Source organism: Rhagoletis zephyria, unplaced genomic scaffold (assembly GCF_001687245.7).
Source record: "Rhagoletis zephyria isolate East Lansing unplaced genomic scaffold, Rhagoletis_zephyria_1.1 Rzeph_scaffold_00593, whole genome shotgun sequence".
Lineage (NCBI taxonomy): Eukaryota > Metazoa > Arthropoda > Insecta > Diptera > Tephritidae > Rhagoletis > Rhagoletis zephyria.
Genome location: NW_016157677.1, coordinates 198,285 through 206,210, shown reverse-complemented (window position 1 = coordinate 206,210; position 7,926 = coordinate 198,285).

Here is a 7,926-nt window from a genome sequence, read left to right as displayed (position 1 = left end):
ATACCATGTCAAACTATCGCATGTGCAAAAATGTTTTTTTTTTTTCATTTACGATACCTTACGCATGCGTTTAGAATGATACGTTAGTTGGCAAATCGTCGAATTTTTAGTCTTCTTAGAAGCAGAGAGAGAACACTTTTTCCTAATGACCACAACATTTTTTACAACAGTTTGTTTCATCTCCTGAAAAGTACTGATTTTCACATTCGATAGTTTGACATAGTAGCGACGATATCTGCGGCCCACGGTTATTATTTTTCGTCTTCTTTTTACTTTAGCTTCTCGGCATATTTGTAATTTATTAGTAAACAGTGAATAAACACATTATACTCGGCATGTTAAATCAATAGCTCTCTGTGTTTATAAGTGAATACACACTTGAATGTGGGTTAATAAATGATTAGCATGCATTTAAGGGCTACAAAAACAACTGCCACAATATTTCGGTAACTTAGAAAGTCACTTTATGTTTGTTAATGTAATGGATTTTTCGTGTACTCAAGCTAACACATGTTTAGCTACTTTATTAGCTGATTTAAGGCGTCGACTCAATCAAGAAAAAAAATTAATAGAATGCTGTATGAAATATTGTTTTCACTTTTATAAAGATTTCTGAAAAACATGAATTCAGCGCTAATTTGAAACAGCAATTAACATTTTCTGGGTGCGACAAATAATTAATCATTAAGAATTATGTAATTCAGCGCAATTCAGCGCGCATTCTATATTTGAATTAGGTAAAATTGTGTGTTGTTGAGTGAAAGTGCAACAAATAATTGGCAGTTTGCGAATGAATTCAGTGTTATGAGTGAAGTATTGCAATTCAGCGAAAAGTTTTTAGATAAGATCACTTTACTTTCGAATATATGGCCTGCGAAATTCATGCCAATGAGCTCACCAGAAATAAGAGTACCAAACACGTCGACATAGAAAACTTGTAGCTGAATAAAGTGCTGAATGCCTGAAAAATAATGGATACCTGAAAAGCCTTTTGTGGAATTCTACTCTAAAAAGAGTTATTGCAATTCAGCTTAATTCAGCGCATTTTATTCATATAGACATGTATGTTTTTTTGCATATATTTCATTACCTTGCTAATCCTATTAAATTATGGCCAAAAAAACAACCAATACAATCCAGCGTTTTCCATAAAACAGATTTCCATGTGCCTTTGCATTTAAAAATGCTATTCAGCGCTATTCAGTTCAATTCATTTCTACAGCTAATACTTTCCTTTTGTCGGTGATATTTCTTTAATTCCAAAATTAATGTCCTTGGCCATAAAAACGTCAGCAATTTCCTGTTTATAAATTTTTCACACTCCATCTAATGCAAATCGCAACCAGAAGCAACGGCAATAACAAAAACAGCGCATCTTTTACCATTTTGAACACTTTCGCCCATAGATCAACGCCAACGCTAATGTCAACTCATGCCACATACGTGCTAATGCCACATAAATAACGCTGAATTTTTGCATGTAGCAAATATGCAAGTTAGCTTCAAAATTTATAGCAAACGATCGTTATCGCATGCGAGAAATAATGGCAAACGGCATATTTTGCATAACTTTTTTCTCAATTATGCATTTCGAATTGTTAGCGATTATTGCTGCGCATTTCGCATATGCACACATATGTAGTATGTACAACAAAAACAGCAACGTATTCAAATTGAGCAAAAGACAAATGTGGCAAATGTCGCCGCTGGCTGTCACAAGAGCGAAGTAATGCGTTGTGTTGCATGTTGCATGCAAAAGTTTTGCAGATATGTTAAATGGTTGGGTGTAAACATTTGATCAAGGCGATTGCTGATTGCTATTTGTATTTGTAACATATTTGATTTTGTTTTGGAATTTATTGTCATTGTTAAAGTTTATGTGACGACGGGTTTATGCTTGTAACGCATTGAATCATAATAGGATTTACATAGTGATGACTTAAAGTCAAAATATGAAATAGGTAAATTGGTGTGAAAAATATGGCGGTCGCTGTAGCCTGGTACATAGTCTGATACGTTGGTAAATAATTTTGCGCCTAAGCTTGGACTTTCCACTTAGACTTAGCAATTGCACGTAAAGCGCCCCTGCATATTGAACGTGATTTTGCTGAATTGACATGCTGTATGAAGCTGCAATTCATCTTTGCGCTGGCTATTGTTTGCCATCATCGATCAAATTATACGCTTGCTGCTATTGCAATCCCCGCGGCACTGCACGGCTACTTCATTAATCGCGCGAAATTTGCCAGTGCTCGTGTTCAATTCCCGCCGCACTTTATTATCTAACCCCATCATTATTCGATGCTCTATGAATTGACTCAGTGAGAAAAAATGGCGTCATCAACACTCAACCTTTACTTCCAATTCTTCGAAAGAAGATTACCGCAGTAAGCGAAGTAAATTGTATGCTGAATTTGCAATGCGGACATAGGATATAAAGCAGCTGAATGAAGTAAGCTATTTTTGCAAAGCATTAAATTGCATTCTTAGATCACACAAAGTAAATTTGTAGTGGTTCCAAAATAGAAAAAAAAGGTGCTGAGTTTGTTTTAATAATAAATAATTAATGATAATTATATCAGAACTTTTAAAAGCAAACGAATGAGCCACCTTAAGTTGTATTCCCTTAGTAAAACTTGAAATATACTAATGACTAATGAGTTGAACTTGCGTGTAAGCAACAAAATAATCGCGCTGAATTACTTTTGAATAGCGTTTGCTTGATTATGCTATAATAAATGTAGTTACTATTACAATGGGACTCATTTATTTTACGCTAAATTTTAGCGCGATTTTCGGCAACTATAAGAAAATATAATTCAGTTTTTATTTTTTTAATTCAGCAGCGAATTAAGTAAAATATTTTCGATTAAAAAGGTAAGTCTATTTATAAGCAGACTTAGAGTATTTCGCATATTAACTTTAATAGCAATTGCTATTGACATTATAATGCTGCATATTATTAGTTTTAACGACAAGTTCAGGGTTATTACATACAGGCTTGCAAAAAAAAAATTATATGCACATCATAAAGTATAAGCAACGTTATCTTGCATAATTTACAAGCAGATTTCAATTCAAGTAGTAAAACATTCGTTAAATGTTTAATCTATTATCAATAAAGTAATATAAAGCCGCATGACTGCAAGAAATTTCAGTGCTGAATTTCATTCAAAGCATGGACAAGTTGTAAGCACACAAGTAGCGGCTTGAAAATCACAAAAAATATCGGACTTACAGGAGTTAATACTTTTTTTACTTTTTATGTAGTATAACACATTTAAAAAAATTCAGCTGAGCTGAATTTGCCTTAACTTGCATCTAAACGAAATTCAGCTAAGCTGAATAAGTTGCATTTCTCTTAAATACCGCAGTTACTAACACTTGTCATTGCGTATCGTCATTAGTAAATATTTAGCTGAGCTAAATAAACTAAATCCGCATCTGAATGAAATTTAAGTTGCATGTTCTTAAATAATTCAATTACTAACATTTCTCATTGAGCATCTCACCATGTCACATTTGCATACCAATTAACAAATCACTCGATCGGAAAAATCAACATTGAATTTGCGTTAATGAAAGTCGTTGATACAAGCAACCGCAAATGTACAGCTGCCGACGTCTTACGAGACAGACAGGCAGATCAGCCACATAGATAGGCAATCAATGATCGCGAGGCATGCATACAAACGGACAAGCGTATTGACAGTTGAATAAATGAGCCATTTGGAGTGCAGTAAGCACCCAACAGACAGTCAGCCAGCCATTCAGCAACCGACCATTCGACAAGCGATCGTTTGTCGCTGGTAACAATTAAAGTGGCACATAGCGGCTATAAAATATGTGCAAATTATCGACTGAAATGGCTATAGTGATTACAAAAATAACAAAGAACTAACAAATGGAAAGAAAATTATATACACAAAGCAGTGTTTATTTTAAAGATGACTGGGAATATATGGCAGTTAGTAGCAAGAAACATTTATACTCAACTAAGATCAGCTAATCAGCGCTTGAAGAAAACATATAAAAAATCAATATTTTTCCCAAGAAGCAGCCCAATTCAACTCCTTTCAATTCATTTTTAATAAGCGGATTTTAATAACTGTTAATTAACACAAATTTCGAGTTTTCTGCACACTTCAGTGCCAATGCCATAAAACTCGCCATTCTCCAATGCAGCTCACCCCGTGACGCTAATGCAATTTGTTGATTACCAAGCATGCCATTACTAGGCAATTTCTTTAACTTTTCCGCTGCCATGTAGTACAAAGCACAGTTTTTATCATCCAACCTCTCCCATCTAACGGTCACGCCAATCAGCCAACGTCTAGAGGCCATCTCTGGTTTTACTGCTCCAGCAGACTTTTTATTGCATTGCGGATTGTTGTGAAAAAGATCGTAGCTTATTAAATTTTCCTATTCGATTTTGAACTTAATGGCTTTTGTTGCGGCGGCAACAGCAACATCTCTCATGCGATCTTGTTGCGGCGCACGTAAACGCAATGTGATTTAAAGCCACACGCAATAGCGTGAAACTAATCGGATTTTGGTGTTTTGTTGCCTACAAAACGGCGTATGCCGCACGCCACACGTCAAGCTCACTTTGTTGTTGCGCTGTGGCAGACAATGCGTTACGCATTCAATCGTGGCACAGTTGCTAAGGCCAATGATTACCGGCTGAACGAACGCGCCTAGCGGCTGTGGTTCCGCTCATTTGTGAGTTTCATGGGAAATGGTAAAACGCATGTAAAAGGTATTTCATGAGTTCTTAAGTGATGTTGCCCGTAATGGACTTAAGTTGTATTGTACTCAAAATTTTAATGAATTCAGCAAACTGAGATGAATCAGGGGAATAAAGGTTTGTGAAAATAGTCTTTTAAGTGAAATATTTGATGAGAACCTGATTGTGATTGTGAACTACAGTAAGATCGTTTGTTTAAAGTTGTTAAAATATAAGTCCCGCTTTTTTTCTGGAGCTAACATTGTTTGGTAATGCTGCTGTAAAATTTTTAATGGCGTTGATGCTTTAGCATACGTTTTATTCGCTGAATATCGTTTAAAGTGCTGAATAGCTGAATAAGTGTAAAATAATGCAAATACACTAAGTCGGTCTAGATCGCAAATTTAAATATATCTCTGAAAAAAAAACATATTTATTGGACTGCATACACTAGTCATGTGCTGAATGACGAAAAATGAGCTGAATGACTGTGACAGTAAAATTTAATTACTACTAGTACTTTCTAGCGTGGGTTGGTGGTATCGTTCGCTTAATAAAGATATGCTGAATAGCTGAATAAGAGCTAAACTGAGTGAGTAAAACAAAATAAAAAATAATGCCACACTTCCGGTATTTTTATATTTGCTGAATACGCGCTGAGTGGCTGAAAAAGAGCCCACAATGAAAATCATGTAGATAATTAACATTTGAAATTAAGAAACCAATCGCAAAGTTTATATCATGCGATTTCTTCAATCCGATGCAAATTAGCTTGAGAAATTTGGGAAATATTTGTGTGATACCATACAGACATGCATATATGTATGTATATGTCTGCCTAATCCGTCCGGAAATTTGTTTTAGTTTTTTTGCGAATTTGTGGCATTATTTAGGAAACCAGCTCAGACGCATGCGCACGCAAGCCAAATATAATTCGTTATATCCTCATTGTTATATTAAGACGCTCACTCGAAATGCTAAACACGTTCGAAATTTCAACTTAATATCTACGTGTTGAATTGCAATTAGCTGCCAAAATAAAAGTGTATGAATGTACAATAGGGTGATTCAAAAATGCATGTGAAAAAGTAAAGACAGAATTTTTATGCTCTCACCCCTGGGATGTTCTATACCGAAAAAAATAAACCCCTGTTTTGTTTTTTATTTTGAAATCAAAAAATTTTCAAATGTTACGCTCAAAGCGCTCAAAGTTTTCCATGTACAAAAAAACAATTTTTCGTAGAATAGGTATAGAATTCTCGAAAATCAATATTTTACGATCGGAAAACTTTGTTTCACTTCAGAAGACTTTCAATAAAAATACCCAATTGTTTATTTAACAAGTTTTTAACACAGGTAAAAAATCTTTAACATTCAAAAAATTTAATATAGTAAAATGAAAGTACGCAGAAGAGAAACAAAGTTTTCCGATCAAAAAATAAATAAATAAAAGAATTATGTATCATTTTTTTTCATATAAAATATGTACGTGGAAAACTTTGAGCCCTTACAGCGACCTTTAAATAGTTTTTGATTCCAAACTAAAAAAAAACTGGGGTATAATTTTTTCGGTGTATAATAATCCTAAGGGTGACAGCATTAAAATTCCGACTTTAATATTTTCACATGAATTTTTGGACCACCCTAATATACATACAGTATCGGCCATATCTATAGCACGCCATTTCAAAGTGACACTGTGTGCAACTTATGTTTATTTATTTATTTTTGAGAATTTTCAATTAAAATACAGTTCTTTCTCTAACAAACCCCATTTAAACCCAAGTTTAACAATTTGTAGAAAACTTCAAAAAAGTGCAACAAATTTTCACCTAAATTTCAAACTTTTTTTTCAGAAGTGTTTGAATTTTTCTGAATACACAGTTTTATAGCCCAATCAATTTTGGTCTGATAATGTGCAAGTTTCAAGTGACTGGAAGTTACCGTTAATTTTTTAGAATTTTTTTCTCCAAAGGTGTTGCGGTTTTCATCCATATACAAATAAATTGAGTTTATTCATTATATGAAAGCCAATGCGACAAAAAAAAAATCTAAAAAATTAACGGTAATTCGTAGCCACTTGAAATTTACACATTATCAGACTAAAATTGCAGCGGCTAAAAAACTGTGTACTCGAAAAAATTCTAACACTTCCGAGAAAAAAGTTTGAAACTTAGGTGAAAATTTGTTGCACTTTTTTGAAGTTTTCTACAAATTGTTAAACTTGGGATTATATGGGGTTTGTTAGAGAAAGAACTGTATTTTAATTGAAAATTCTTAAAAATAAATAAATAAACATAAGTGCCACACAATACCACTTTGAAATGGCGTGCTATAGATATGACCGATACTGTACATACATATGTAGTTACGACTGTACATACATCTGCAAACAAAACAGTGCAATGCTAATGCTTTTTGACAAATTCAAATTAAGATAGGCGAAAAAGTTCAAATATTTATGCCGCAGCTTGGCCATAAACAAATATGAGGTAAGCTTTAAGTGAAAAAGTATTGGAAAACACGTACGCATACATATATATATGTACATAAGAGTGGTCCAAGTTTTAAATGGTGGAAAAAGGCATCGTATGAAACTCAGTTTTTTTCAATTTTCTGCTGTCACCAATACGGAGTACTCAATGACCTTGAAATGCGCTACTGAGTTCTTGGGAAACTGACAAAAATATTGGTGATTTTTTTTTGTAAAAAGCAAAGCTTGTAATATTTTTTCAGCTAATTTAAATTTGAAATTGTTTGGTACTTCTACAGTAATACATAAACATATCATGAGCATCCTCTAACCTTATGCTTAGAAACGTAAAATTTGATGTCAGCAACTTTCTCGGCTAGAGGAAAAGTTGTGGAAGGTGCCTCGAATCCTGTATCGGGAAAATTTATTTTAGACCACCTTAGTGTATGTTCATTTGTAACTCTAAGCGGGTTTGGTTTTTTTTTTTGTAATTTTTTAGAAATTTTGTTATGCATTTGTCATCGTGTGAATGAATTAGTTGCCACCGCTGCTTCCCTCAACAATATGCTGAGTAGGTAAATTTTTCTATCTAAGCCTTGATTTTTGAGTACTTTTTTGCAATTGCAAAAAACCACATCGAGATAAATTTGGCTATTTTCGTTGAGAAGAAATTCAAATTAGTTTGACCTGCCTCTGTTTATCGGCCAGCAGATATTTATTCAAATTC